Below are 15,957 nucleotides of genomic sequence, written 5' to 3'. Positions count from 1 at the left end.
TGTTATACTACAATACTTGAAGTGCAACATTAAAATATTGCTCCAGGAATTAAATGGTTCCTGAAACAGTAGTGCATTCCATACTGCCAGAAATGAGGGTGTCTGTGCAAAGGGTGTACTGTGTAGGTCTGCTTTCCTGTTGGTTCCAGTACATTTTCCACAGTGCTTAGTGTAGAAGAGTGGTCTGAATTGCTGAGGTTAATAACAAGGTACACTTCTCCTCAGGGTTTAAAATATTCAATAAGGATTTGGCACGGTTCACATGCCCAATGACATGCACAGGATCAATTTTCAGTAGGAACTAGAGCTCACAAATGCTGCTGAGGAAAGGAAGGGTGCCTGTGGATGAGGGGGATTAGAAAACGTATCTCCAGGAAATGTTTGCAACTGTCTTCTGTTTTTATTTCCTGCCATCTCCTTATATCTTCAACTCCTTCTCTTGTCTCCCCCTTTCCACTCTCTTCCCAAAAGACAGAGCAGTGCCTGTGTGTATGCTTCGGCCAAACTGATAGGTTTGATTTTGATGACAGGCCATGACTCCGAAATAAAGGAATTCACATAGAAATATTCTAGATAGATTTCAAATATGTCTGTCACAGCCTTTCCTTTTTACTAAAAAAGGGGAAAGAGGAAAAGGAAAGGAAAGGAAGGGAAGGGAAGGGAAGGGAAGGAAGGAGGGAAGGGAAGGGAAGGGAAGGGAAGGGAAGGGAAGGGGAGGGGAGGGGAGGGGAGGGGAGGGGAGGGGAGGGGAGGGGAGGGGAGGGGAGGGGAGGGAAGGAAGGGAAGGGAAGGGAAGGGAAGGGAAGGGAAGGGAAGGGAAGGGAAGGGAAGGGAAGGGAAGGGAAGGGAAGGGAAGGGAAGGGAAGGGAAGGGAAGGGAAGGAAGGGAAGGGAAGGGAAGGGAAGGAAGGGAAGGGAAGGGAAGGGAAGGGAAGGGAAGGGAAGGGAAGGGAAGGGAAGGGAAGGGAAGGGAAGGGAAGGGAAGGGAAGGGAAGGGAAGGAAGGGAAGGGAAGGGAAGGGAAGGGAAGGGAAGGAAGGGAAGGGAAGGGAAGGGAAGGGAAGGGAAGGGAAGGGAAGGAAGGGAAGGAAGGAAAGGAAAGGAAAGGAAAGGAAAGGAAAGGAAAGGAAAGGAAAGGAAAGGAAAGGAAAGGAAAGGAAAGGAAAGGAAAGGAAAGAGGAAAGGAAAGGAAAGGAAAGGAAAGGAAAGGAAAGGAAAGGAAAGGAAAGGAAAGGAAAGGAGGAAAGGAAAGGAAAGGAAAGGAAAGGAAAGGAAAGGAAAGGAAAGGAAAGGAAAGGAAAGGAAAGGAAAGGAAAGGAAAGGAAAGGAAAGGAAAGGAAAAGGAAAGGAAAGGAAAGGAAAGGAAAGAAAGGAAAGGAAAGGAAAGGAAAGGAAAGGAAAAGAAAAGAAAAAAGAAAAGAAAAGAAAAAAAAGAAAGAAAATAAATCTTTTTGACAGATGTAGTATTTGCTGTTTCTTTCATCAGAGATACATTATTAAGACCCGAGTACTTTTCTCCCCAGTCTCGGTACCAGCCTTAGCACAGTATGCTACTACAGAAGATTCTTGCATGACAAATTACATCAGAGCAGAGCAATATATCATCAGATCTGAGTCATGACAACTGCATTCATCCAAATGGCCAAATCCACAGATCATTTTAGGCCTCACTAACATTACAGCATTCAGTGTGCAGAGTGTGATTTATTAATCTGAGGTTTGTTTAAATAAATAGACTTTGCAAACTGCTATGTGCAGACAGATCTAATCACGTATGGACTCTGCTCTATGATAATGTGCACAGCTGAGAAATAATTCTTACCCATTTGGCAAATTAGATGACACATTTTCTCCTGTTGCCCCTTTACCAATGAGAAATACCAATATAAAACTGATGCCTATTTCAGTCACAGAAATGTACATCTAAACAACAGTTGCATAATATTTCTTGTATACACTTTTGAAGTTGAACGGCCAGGTCATCTCCTAGTACTTCAATTCAGTTACTGGGTTAAAATATAGTTCAACATCACTGGTATAAATAAGTATATATCACTTATTAACAATATACCTAAGTTCAGACAGAGCCCTGAGACAAAGAATAGATGGCCTGTGTGTGGGCAACTTCATTACCACTGCTTCTACCAAATTTGAATTTGACCTCCTGATCTTTGCAGGGCTATGATGCAATTTATTTCAGTCACTCCAGATTTCATTTGAGGTTCCTTTCACTAAGAAAGGAATTTAGTTTGATGTGTGCTTGAGTTAAAGCTGCTGTGAAAAAGTCAGGCAAATGTTCCTCTCATTTATCCCTGTTCAGCTCTAACAGAACCCATTGGCATAAGCAAGAGGAGAATTTTGTTCATTGTCTCCCCATACAACTATGTGTATGTCATTCTTAATGACTGGAATCAGAAGGAAACTGAGCAAAAGTACGGAAAATTGGTCCCTCGGGTCATTTTTAATGATCTACAAAAATAAAGACTCTGTTAGCTCTTTCTCAATTCTAACCTGATTGATTGCTGATGCTTTTGGAGGTAGGAAGGTGCCTAATCTACTGCACACACTCCGAGGTGAATGCTGAGATAATAACAATACACAAGAAACTCTGCTCCCTGTTAAAGAGGCCTTTTTCTCAGAAATGTTTATCCTTATTTGACTCATTGCAACTGCCAAAACACGGCTAACATTTGAGATGTGAGTGAAAAAGTCCTCCTCATCCAACAAACTTGTTTCTCCTTTGTGTAGCTATTTTGGGACTGAAGGAGTCAGTTTGCAGGCAAATCCCAGATTCTTTGTGAAGGAGAAAGCTGATATTAGTGAATATCTAGTGAGAGTAATCATTACAGATTTGATCTTGTAAACCCTGCAGCATTACAGAGCAGCAGTACCTGTAAAATCAATGCAACATTACCTTATCAGCTGAGTCCTGACTCCAAAGCTTATCGTAGGATGGTAGGTTTTGGTTAAGATCCCTCTTCTAACTCCAGTCTTCCATAATTGGCACAAGAAAGAGTCAGAGGGTAACTCAGGGTGTCAGTGCCTTCCTCTGTCCTCTGGAAGCACTTACTTCCAGTTACTGTTTGCTGAAATAATAGAGATTTATTAACCTGCCAAATGTAAAAATACTCTCAAGTCTAAACTACAGGCAGGCTACCTGACAGGATACCTGATTTCCAGTTCTGATCTCAGGCCTGTTCTTCCCCATGTAGTACAATACGAATGACTTAAAGCCTTCCAGAAACTTCCTTCTCTGTGAGTCATGTTCTCTTGATGGCCTTTGGAGAGCCTAAAGTCACTTTTTAATGTTTTGTGCTCTTCCTTGCCTTTAAAAACGGAAGCTGTGTTCTGCTTCTGATGCTAAATGCCATTTCAGAGGGGAATGCAAAATTCTCCCCCATGTACTCTGGTGTGTTTTTGAATGCGTGGAAGGACCAGTCTTTTTCATACTTCAGGCCCTGAAGCTTAAGATTTAATTAATCATCTAAATCATGGTCAGTGTAAGTGAAAATTCAATGAGAGTTCATTAAGTTATGTTTCTTTCTGGCATATCTTCTTTTTTCTACCATTCTCTTATCCTTTGGAATGAAACAGAAATGCAGAAAATACATTTTGAGAATTATTTACTTGATCAGAAACTTAAAAATTGCTTCCTGGTAAGATGCACTTTTATGCTTTTTAAAAATAATTAATGAAATATTTTGATTTAATTATGTTTTTTTGAAGGAGATATATATACATATGAAAGTAGGATATTGTATAGATCTGTATGTATGATAATGGGTAATTCATTAAAAACACATTCTTCATCCTTCCTGCCCTTGAAAATAAAAGGTTAGCCTTTTAGAGTTGCCACCGGTGAGATGAGGGATCACTAGTTCCCTCTTCCTCCAAAGGACCCACATTGCTCATTCTTGCTGTAATGAAAAGTTGATTGATGGGTGTCAACCCCCTTGCTGTTGACATGCTTATCTACCCCCGATTTGTGCAACAGGTATGACCTCCTCCAGCCAGATGGTTTGAGTCCTGCACCCACTGTTAACTTCCACCACCCCCTCAGCATGCTCACCTTCAGCACACACACCCGTTGGCAGCAACCTATATGTCTGTCTGTCAATGGCTCTGTAATGAAACCAATTTATTAGGTTACATAATCCTACCTCTTTAGGAAAGGGGGGAAAATTTGCACAGTGCACTGGAAGAAATCTATCCTGGCTTCAAATTCTCAGGACTGTGGGAGGTAGTTTCTTTTAATCTTTAAAAAAAAAAAAAAAGGGCTGCCATGTTTGAAAGTAGTTCACTTCAGGGTAATCCTGCAATATTTTCTGACTCCTATGGCTTACTGTTTTACTATATTCAGGAGGGATCTGAATCAAATTGCTAGATACAGACTGCCCTGGGCTTTGTAGAAAGTCAGACCCAATCCAACCATGTCATTTTTTAGCTGATATGACTGTAGTGTAAGTCATTTTACTAGCAACTGTTGTTTCCTATAGAAAGTGTACAAGTTGGTTTCATTGGAGAAATTTGTTGCTTCATTTTGTGTTTCATTACTGGAGATGCTCAAGAAAAGAAGAAGAGTCTAGGTAAGTCTTCAGTGTGATGCCTATTTTACACACAGGTTTGCAACCTTTGGATTGTAGTGACAAGGCTGTTCTAGAGGCATGTACGAGGCACTTTATAAAAGATGGTCACCCTGCACCAGGTTCAGCTCCAAGAACTTGCAGAGTAAATATATAACTTAAAAACAAGAAAGACAACAGGGAATATCCAAGTAAATTTCAGGAAAATTATTACTAACAAGTTGTATGGCAGAAATGCCCACACATTCCAGCTAATCTCAAGATCCTATCGTGCTAACTACTTCAGTGACAGGCAATAGCAACAAAACTAAACTCAGATTCAGGCCATGTAAAAACCTAAATTTGAAGCATTTTTCCCCTTTAACAATGTGTAGTTTTGTGTAGTATATAATAAGCGCCCAACACTCCACTTAAGGACTACATCTCCGTACTAAATAAAATGGGCTACAGACCATTCTCTACCCAGCTGGTATAACAAAGTGCTTTGCATCCAATCTTCCTATCAGTCTCTTACTCATTCTTGCTCACTCCTGAACTGTGTCTGGGAACTGTTTGGAAGAGTGCTTTTTGGCACAGTCCAAACCTAGACTAAAAAGTGGCATAACACATTAACAGTAGAAGTGATCATGCGCCAGTATTCTGACACTGTTAATCTACTACTACAGAGGTAACCAAATTGGCTACAACTGATTTACCTACCGCTGGCTCAAGATACAAGCTTCCAACCAGGTCATCCAGCTATAAAACAGGCATATGAAAGCATAGGCTCTAAAATTCCCACTCAATGTCTTACTACAGAGCACCAAAGCACAGATCTGGAAATTAGTTTTTAATATGTAGCAGCAAAACAATCTTGCCTCTGCCTAAGTCCAGGATTTCTATATGTATGTAATATATTGCAAAACAGTAAATGAATTCATCTCATGTGGACTCTCTTATTAAGTTTTGGGTTTGGGCCAAACATTAGAATACAATGCAACAAGCTTGAATGCAACAAGAAAAATTGCAACAAAAAGCAAGATGCAGCTTCTGGTTTCACTGCTCAAACCCAGGATACCAGCTCCCCTAGTGGAAAGTTTTCTGCATTGAACTTGAGTGAAGATTCTTCTATACAAATGCCTGGACCGTGAGTTTACAGAGAGACACAAAAATAACCAGAGCACTCACTAACCCCAGAGGGCATTGATGCTGCATTACCATCCATTCCTTGTCAGACTTAATATATTTATTATACAGAACATCTTTGGGAAAGGAGCAGACATCATAGTAATTGGTGAACAAAAGCGGAAAAGAATAAACACAGTACAATGGATATCACTCATGCAGAGTAATTCATCTAACAGACAGAAACAAGGGAAATATCCCCAATCAAAACTATCTGCTCCTTAAGCCTAAACATTCAATAACTTCCCAGCTTTGGAATGTACGTGCATCTCCTCCCTGGGCTTCCTGTGGTTTACATTATCATTTGCAAGGTATATTATGACAAATTATTTACTTTGGGCCATAGCCCTGAGGCATTTGGGTGTCTTTCCTTTCAAAGAATGTCATAAATAAACATGAATAATCTGCATAAAGGGAGATGACTTTATCATATAACAAGTCAGAAGAGCAGGCTATGCTCCTCCCCACACAATTCCCTAAATATATTTCCTTTTGTCTGATTACAAAGGCTGTAAGCTTTTGTGTGCCTGTTAAGCAAGTAAATAAACCTTTCCTGCTATGTTACATAGCACTGCATTCACCTTTAAACAGTGAGATACTCACTTAAGTCAAATAGTTTCTAGCAACGAAAGCTACTCTTCTACTGTCAAGATATATATATATATATTATGCTATGCTAGCAGATAAATAATTGTGCCAGCAATAAACAAGCAATACTATTTAAAACAAGTAGCACTTGTCAAACAACAGTTCCTCAACACTACTTTCTGACATCCCCCAGCATTATCTCATGAGGCAAGAGAAAGGGGACAGGGGAGGCTTTTAGATTAAACAACAGAGACTCACCATAGCCCAGCTCCCAAAATAGCAGAGAGAAAGGCAAAAATAGTTAGACATGCTGATTGCATTGTTATAACTCAAATTGTATTCAGATGCGAACTCTGATGTGCCAAAAACAGTAAGAGCTGAGCATGAAAGATCAGAAAAGTGACATCTGGTATTGGATGCCCCGCCAGACATGACTAATACTGTTGGTATTGTGTAGGCTTTGCCCTTCCTAATTTAATAGTCAAATGTAAAGATTAGGCCCCCACAGCTCCTTACAGTATCACGAGAGCCTGGTTTACTGTATGTCTATGTAGAATTCCCTACTAGCCTTCTCCACAGATCTCCACAGATGGGCTGACTTTGAATAGGCATGTATATCTTTCATATTGCTATGGACAGTTCATCTCATTACTTCCAGCTGGTGGATTTACAACCGAACCATATAACTCCATCCATTATTAGTGGGAAACGAGGGAAATTTGACCACTAAATATTGATTTTATGCAAGAACAACTTTTTACTGCACAGTATGCAATGTATGTATGCAGTTAGGCCCACACTTCAGCTTCATTTTCATTAAAGCTGGAGTTATAGCTGTAGATTTACAATGCATTATTAACTGCAATACTCAAGTATTTTAAAATCTTTGACTTTACTTTCATGAATATCAAAACCAGTATTAAGATATTAAAACTGTACCTTCCCCTTTCCTGAAGTTAGTCTCTGAAGTCAGGAGCCCAGATATATTTTTTTTTTTCTAAGCAGCCTGATTCTTCCTCTGTAAGTTTCAATACTTGTTGCTGCCAGACCAGACTAGCTAGTGGCATTTTTTAACTGTTCATATAGTAAAACAGAATAATAATATGCAGCTTTCCTTGACTTCTTTACATACATAGGTTTCAAAATATTTTAAGCTAGGAACTGTAATTATTCATCCTTAAAAGATGGAGAGATTGTGCCATGCAAAACCAGCAGGCTTTTTCCAAGTCACAAAGCAAACTGAGGCAAAGCTAACAGCAGAACAACATCCTGTCATATATCCTACCCTCTGTGTGAGCCAGCTGTACCAATAGACATGCAGATAACAAGGTCTTTGAAACAGTTAACCATGCTTTTGTTACATGTCAAAGCATGTAATGGGAGTCCTGAAGGGATGACAGGTATGATGTGGATGACAACCCTGAAGGATCACAGGAAGATCACAGGTCCACGAGAGAAGCAACATGCAAAATTCTGCAGTGAAACAACCATCCAAGGGCAGAACTTCCCAAGGGCTGGAAATGTGAGGGCCAGCATGACATTTCACCCGAGGAAGACTTCACCTGTTTTAAAATTACTTTTCTGTTTATTTATTTACTTTATACTTACTTCATACTTTATTATTTTTATAACTAAAAGGTAGGTACAACTCAGACAAGCTTGGACATGAAATTAGATTGAGCTGAAATACCATAACATCTCTCTGCAAACACTCGCTTCACAGTAAGTGGGAGAGAGCTTAAAAAAAATAAACAAACAAAAAACCCCACATAAGTTCAAATTTTGTCACTTCATTGGTGTAGAGTAATACAACTGCTCTAACATATGAGGTACAAATCATGTGCCTTGCTGACCTATAACACTGACCTTTTCTTTCCTATAACAGAATACCACAATTATTCTTGTTAGAATTTACTGCAGGAACAATGCACATTGCCTTGAATATGAATTAGCTATGTGTACATCTGTAAGCTGATAGTCTTCACACAAAATCATTGAAAACTGATAACTGAAAATCTGTTAGCAAACCATAAAAAGCCTACACAAAGGACCCAAACCATAATCTAGGCATCAAATAGAAACTCCATGTTGAATCAGGCAGGCTTAACCTGAATATTATCAATACTGAAGAGAGAAGAACAAACCTTACGATTCAGAGGTTCTCTTTGGTTTGGCTAAGGACCCAATATTTGAACATTCATTTGGGTTTCATCCAGACTGCCTGACCATCTTTGATCTTCAGAACTGGCCTGGAAGTCTTGCAAAAACAGGGTATTCTTGTGAAACTTCCAGTAATTTTTCTTTCTGGTTGGGCTTGAAATACCGTAAAAGTAGTCTTTTTTGTGGTATTTCACTGGGTCGTTTAACTCCAAGCACAGTGTCAGTGCTCAATAAATAATACGTAAGTATAGTCTTTCAACACTTCCACTTCCAATCCTGATCAGACATGGGAAGTGAAGATGAGTGAAAAACCAAAAGAAATTGTCAAGTCAAGTCTCAAAATCTCTTTAACATTTGGTCTTCTGTGGTTTTGAAGCCAGAAAAAGAGGCTAATGTGAATGGCTTCATGGCTGCTGTGCAATAACAGTCACTGCCATCAATGGAAGAAAAAAATATGGTTTTGTTGGCCATGGTCAGGGATGAGAAGGGCCATGGGAGAGCTCTTCCAAAATCCATACTATTAACAGGGTTGAAATTTTAAGCTAGTACTCTGAATGACAAAACATATCCCTTATCTTTTAGCATCCAAAAGTTCTCAAAAGTCAAACAGAGCTTTTCAGTCATTTAGACTCTCAGTGTTTTCTCCTTTATTTTCAATGCCTTATATCATACTTTTAAAATCTCTGCATAAATCTCTGGCTCCTTGTAAACAACAGGGCAGCTAAGACGACACTTTTTTCTGCCGTTATTACTGATGGGGGTAGAGAAAGGAGGGCTATCTGTGTGACAGCTGGCCACCACAGACAACCTGATTTCTTAAGAACAAAATGTCTCAAGGCCTCAGACAACAGACATCAGATTTAGGGAGAGGGGGATGCAAACTGTCCGGGGAAATTTCAGTGATTTGCGTATAACCCACCTAAGAATTGTTTCAGCCATTATTAAAACTCTGACTTGTAACAATTACATAGAACAAGCTGGTATTTCTCTAATTTGGAAGTTAGGCATTTTTTATATTTTTCTGTTGATCCTTGTCCTAGGTTCTAAACAACAAACATGACCATTTTTCTTTTGGAACAGAAAAAAATGAGCCTAATACTGACTTTATTTTATTTTATTTTATTTTTCCTGTTGGGGCCTCAAATCACAAAGACATGAAAACATGATTTTTTTGCACTTGCTTTCCAAGTTATGCTAATTTGTTTTTCTGTCTCCTAAAAAATTCTACATCCAAGGAAAATGAAACACGTTGTTTAAAAATATTTAAGCCATGAATATTAGTGAGTGCTACTAAATTTTATGATACATTCCATCTAATTTAATGTGATAGAATATACTGAGCATATGCACTTATACATATAGTATATGAAGAGAATAAACCACTCCGTAGTTAAAGTTAATATATGTATAGAGACACACACTTATACAAATGCAGGTAAATATTACACCTATTCTGTAGCTTATTTATATATAATTGTATTGTACTGAAAACAAAAATGCTCCATTATACAATTTCCTGTTAAGTAAGGGTAAAATGAAGATAAATATTCATTAAAATACCTATTTAACTTTTCTTTCTTCAAAGGGAAAAATTTTGACAATCTGACTCAATGTCATACAGCAATAGCATCTGTTAGTAAGAGATACATTTTGTATATTTATAACTTGACTGTCTACTTTGGGTTTTATAATACATCATGTTCGGATTTGTAGCTGAACGCTGACATGACTAAACACCCTGGAACAAGCTCTGATAATTAAAACTGTGTATCATAGTAGACTGTCTCCTCTCATGTTAACACAACAAAATGTTCATTAACTTTAAATTACTTCAAGTGCAACAAAAGAAAAGCCTCAATTCCAAATGGACTCAAGTAAGGGGTTTCACTTTTCAACATATTAATAAGTTTAAAAATGTGGGAGTGGCTTAGTCCTTTAATTCTCACAGTCTTTTGGAAACAAAGAATGTGACTAGATGAGTTCCAAGGAATCTATATAACAGGAGCTTAAAATAATCTCACTTTGTCACTTCAGCTGTCAACTTAACTATCCATCCCACAGCAAAATGTGCCATTTTCCATTCTGTTTATCACAATGCTCACTATCTCAGACTAAAACCACTGCCATTACAAACTTCCTTTATTAGACTTTGTGCTGACACAGTCCCATCATGCATGCTTGCCTAGCGTTACTGACTATGCTGCTGAGGCACTGAACTCAGGCAGGAGGGCAGTAACCAGTGGCCAGGAGCCAGTCACACCCTGAACCACCTCCAGCAGAGTCTTCATAGTGTATGTAACCATACCTCTTAGGCTTCTCTATCACAGTTTTGAGATTATGGAATACCACCCATGTTGTGTCATCTCATTTCTATGCAGAAGAGTTCAAACCTTTTTTTAGTATTCCACATCAGGACAGCATTTTGTCCTTCTGAGTACCCATGTAAATCACCTCTATAGCCACCCCAGGTCTTCTGCATCCTCTTTGGTGGGGAGGAGAGAGGCTCAATGCACTCTTTCAGAAGGGGCAACACCAAGGTCTTTGATATACACTGGAAAAACAAAAATGTCCACTTCATTCTCCAAGAGGGATCACTGAATTGATACTTACGTTTCTCAAGAATTTTTCTATTTCCATTTGTCAACTCCAAGGTTATCATTCTATAAATAAAGTTAGGATTGTTACTTTTCCAGGTGTGTTTATCTACATTGAATTTTTTTGCTGCCATTTATTTCTGAAGCTCTCAGCATTATGTGCCCCCTGTATTTTTTCACGGACAGCTTTACTGTCTTAAGTAACTCAACATCATCAGCAAACTTTGTCATCTCACAGTTCTCTATTCCCTGAATTGTCTATGAAAGCTGTACCTTGTCGTGTTCTGCTCAGTACCACATATTACCATGGTACTCTATGCATAACCTCATGAAGTATGAAAAGTGACATTTTTTTCCCCATCCATTTCTTCCAAATTTTTAACCAGATATGTATCTGTGTGAAGATCTTCCTTCCTATCTTGTGGTAGTTTAGTTTCTTTAGAAGCTTTTGTCAGAAGACACTGTTACACCCAAAATATTCCAATTAAATAATCCAGTCTAGAAAAAGAAATATATTTAAACATGTATTTCCATTTGGTATTTCTTAAATATACAAAATTAAATGGAACTTCAGAAAAGCCTTATTTTGATGTCATCTACCTGGACTTGTGCAAAGCATTTGACGTTGTCTCACATAACTTCCTTTTCTCTAAATTGGAGAGATGTGGATTTGGTGGATTGACCACTCAGTGGATAAGGAATTGGCTGGATGGTCACACTCAAAGAACTGCAGTCAATGGTTCAATGTCCAGGTGGAGACCAGTGATGGGTGATGTTTCTCAGCACTGGCATTATTTAATCTTTGTTGGTGACATGGACAGTGAGGTTGAATGTTACCTCAGCTTGTTTGCAGATGACACCAAGCTGTGTGGTGCAGTTGCCACACTGGAGGGAAGGGATGCCATCCAGAGGGACCTGGACAACCTTGAGAGGTGGGCCTGTGTGAACCTCTTGAAGTTCAACAAGTCCAAGTACAAGGTCCTGCATCTGGGCCAGAGCAATCCCAAGCACAAATACAGGCTGGGGTGATGAATGGATTGAGAGCAGCCCTGCAGAGAAAATCACGGTGCCGTACGTACACCAGACATTTACATAATGACTAATGACCAGACATTAACACATAATGACTAACGCTCGTGAACAGCAAGTTTTTCAGCCAGACTGGACAAAACCTTATTTGGCAGTGCCATGCTAGAATGCCAGTCACAGCAACCTCAGTATTAACTTGCGATATGTCCCATAAGACAGTTTGTGTTCATCTTGAATAGTTACACTTCTGTCATTTCACGCAGTGAAAAAAATTATGCCTTTTTGCTTCACAGTTTTGTAATAGCCAGACTGGCTAGTGAGTGAGGCAGGCTTCTCCTTTGCATCACCAGCTTATTATATAATAGGAAACACATGAAGCAATTTTAGTTTATTATTTCTTCACTTGCCAACATGACTTTGGTGTAACTAATAAAATACGGAATATTTCTGTGTTCTTTATTATAAACTATTTTTTTAAACACACTTTTTTAAGTAAAATGAAAAAGTTATTATATATTGGCCACGCTGGCATATAGCAACTTGTCTTCCCACTTCTGTTTTTAATAGAAAGGAAAAAGGACATATTACTTTCATAATAACTTGATTACCTTATGGGCCAGGCCCTTCCTCCAATTTGTGTAGTTATTGCCTTGTAAATGGTTGTAGTGTTTATTTAGCAAGACACAGTTAAGTTGTAGTGCTTTACATTAGTGATCGTGCCAAATCAAGCTACTAATGAAAATCCACTACTGAGAAATGATAAAGACAGTGAAAAAAATATGAAAACACAAATTGTTGAATATAACAACGTACTAATCTGAGGAGCATCCTACTTAGGTCTTTTCAGTAATGTTGTCAGTAAGACCAAAAAAAAAAAAAAAAAAAAAGAGTCCTTTACCTCCAGAAAACTTATATTCTTTAAATTGTCTTTACTAAACCTCTAATCACTCAGCGTGAGTGAAATTTCACAGGACTTAGTTATAACTTTCTTCCTTTAACCCCAACAATCTGTGATTTTCCATGTTTTCTAGCAGATTTAATTTCTGTGACTAAAGGCAAAGTACCTCACGAGTTTCATGTTGCATTGCTAGTTTCCAACCACTTGTGATTGACTTGCTGTGATGCACGGTTCAATTTTGTTTTAACTTTGCCCTGAATAGGATACAACAGAGTTATCTACGCTGCTGAACCATAACCCAACTATTCCCTCTGTGCTGATTTCCCATTCAGAACTACCAAAGACCTCAAGTTTCTACTGAAAAAGTGGGGGTTCTGATAGCTGTAAAGTCCCACACTATTTCAGATAATGTGCACAGTATTTAAATAATGTAGAGTGGCTGAACTTGTATTTCTGTGAGATCCATGTTCAGATGCTTCTCAGGCAAGTAAACTAATGTTTATGTTTTTATTGCAACCTGAAATAATATATAAGATCTCCTACTTTGGGTGAAGATCATTATACCACTCACATCAAGCTTTCATTTTAGATAAATGCTCTTGGTCTTTCTCTGTGGTTGGAAACATAGAATGTTGGATGTCCAGCAGGCCACACGGCCACAAAAGCCTCAGTATTGACAGAGATAGAAAGTAAGTCTAGTCCTTTCACTGCAACTGTTATGATCTGATGAAAGAATTATACAGCTTTTCACATGAACTGGGACAGAATTATTTTTAAAAAGGAGCTTCAAAGACATTATAGAGGCCTTCAAACCCTCCATAGACCACTGGCAATCCACAGAGAGTCAGCTGTTATTCTCATTTCCAGCTAAGAGAAACAAAACAGATGGGAGGAGATGAAGAACAAAAGCAGACAATGCAAGTGTTTTGTTTTTCAGAGAGGGAAAAACATTTATCACACTCAATACAGTACAAATGCATAAATACTTTCCTAGTATTATTTTTCTGTGTAAGCAACCACTGTCATTGCCACAGGGTATTATGTGAGTGTGCATAACAGAGGAGGCAGCCCACACAGTTCTGAAAGGGAGGGGAGCCAGTATTGGATACCAGCTCTTTTACAGAGAGATTACCCACTTTAATAAATGTTTTTACACCCCTTCCGATGGAATTTGAAGAGGATTTTTAATATCAGTAATTTTTCAGACATAACCCTCATGGCTTTTTCTGCCCAGTTTGGGGTAATAAAAGTTTAATTTCCTTAAATTCTTCCATGCCTAATTTTCTCCCTCCATACTGAAAAAAAAATGAAAATTAAATAATACTTATGTAAAAGCATTCTATCACATTAGCCGTAACAGTTGAAATGATCAAACATCAAATAGCAAATGCTATTTAGCAACTGGGAAACCAGTCTAAACAAGTTAACAGAATATTTTTTCAGTCTCTGACAGAATGATCAATGGTGAGGATGTGGCATATAAAACTATTTGTTAAAAAATGCAGCTTGCTGGGATTCTGTGTGGGATAGCACGTAAGCTGCAAATATCAAGTGTGATCTCTTGTCTTAGGCTATAGAACACACATCCCGTTGGGACTTCTGTGTTCAGCTGCCAACCACTCAGACTTTCATATTATAATACTACCCCGTATCTAAGACATAGTCCAATTAGGAGTCTCCAACATTCTTCAATTCATTGCAGTTTCACTTAGTAGTTGTACAAAGCCACTGCAGCACAAAACAAAAAGAAAAGCGTAGATCCTGCAGAGTATAAAAATGAATGCCTTCTGTCTTAGATTTTCCAAAAACAGTGATAATTCTGAGTGAGTTTGCTTCTGGACGATCACGACACTGCAAAATCAAGACCAAAAGTGCTTATATTTAGACACTCTGAAGTGGAGGTAGCCTAGCTCACCAGACTTATGATTTGATTTTACAAAAGTTGTACAAGAGTTGTGATTTTTGGCAGACTATGAAACTTTTGATGTCCAGGGTTTTAAGTCTATATATTTTTTTCTCTTCATTTTGGAAACAAAGGTGCAAAATGTTTAGGAAGTGAAATACATCACAAGGACTACTGGAGGATGTCAGCCAAAGTATCTCTTCTGTGTCTCAGTGAGGTGCTGCTGCTAAACTCTGGAGTCTTGTTTGGAAACACAGCTGGTTCACAGGTCTGTTCGCTGTGTGAGGAAGCATGAAACCACTGGCCCCGGTGGCTTAGGATTTCCTGAAACATACTTCAATTGCATCTGCTCTAATCAACTAAATAGTGCCAGGAATTGTTCCTGGGCATTAGAAACTTGATTGCCCACAGAAAAGCAGAACAATCCCAGTAACACTTTTGCTACAGGCAGCTGCCATTTTCAACAAAAATAACCTTGTGTATGATCTGGAAATTAGCATGGCCTACATAACGTTCTCAACAGGCAAACAGGCTGCAGCTACCGTGCAGTGGAGAATAAGAGATCTTCATAATATGGGCATAGGATCTTCCATCTCAATTGACTTTAATACCAGAGAATGGTCTCAAGAACACTTAATTTATCAGAACAAACTTAGCCAGGGAAACTGCTGTTCCTGCTCTGATGGAATCCTGTCCATGGCACAATTACAATTCCTCAAACCTGGGATGTTTTTGCAAAAGATTTTAACTTTATTAAATCAGTATTTTCTCATCAAACTATTTCATCAAAAGACTTACGAACCACTTTAGCCATTTTTGTTTTCTTAACACGGCCCAGGAAGAGTCTTGAATCATTTAACCCCAAGAACTCACATGCAGATGTAGCTATAGAAAGCAGACAGCAAAAGTGAGAGGCAGAATGAGTACTTTTTGTCTGACTTCAGTTAATGCTCAGCCACTAAATCTTGTTATGTACATTTTCCTGTTTAAAATCTTACCTTTCCCCAGTATCAGAGAGCTGTCAGCAAACTTAACACCAG

The 15,957-nt window shown here is 38.6% G+C and overlaps 1 protein-coding gene across 2 annotated transcripts in view; it reads right to left on the bottom strand.

Annotated features, from left to right (window-relative positions):
- Positions 1-15,957, bottom strand: part of LOC310896601 (uncharacterized protein) — a 177,408-nt gene that overhangs the window by 77,366 nt on the left and 84,085 nt on the right. The window contains exon 1 of one of the 2 annotated variants that reach the window (XR_014581653.1): positions 2,913-4,091. The exons of the other annotated variant lie outside the window; for it this stretch is intronic. The gene's annotated coding sequence lies outside the window, so the exon portion shown is untranslated. Of the gene's footprint in view, positions 1-2,912; positions 4,092-15,957 lie in introns of those variants that run through there. 2 annotated transcript variants of the gene reach the window in all.

Source organism: Anser anser (genome assembly GCF_964211835.1).
Source record: "Anser anser genome assembly, chromosome: 3".
In the NCBI taxonomy this organism is placed as follows: domain Eukaryota; kingdom Metazoa; phylum Chordata; class Aves; order Anseriformes; family Anatidae; genus Anser; species Anser anser.
Note: the sequence above shows the minus strand (reverse complement) of the source record. Positions and strands in the feature narration are given on the sequence as shown.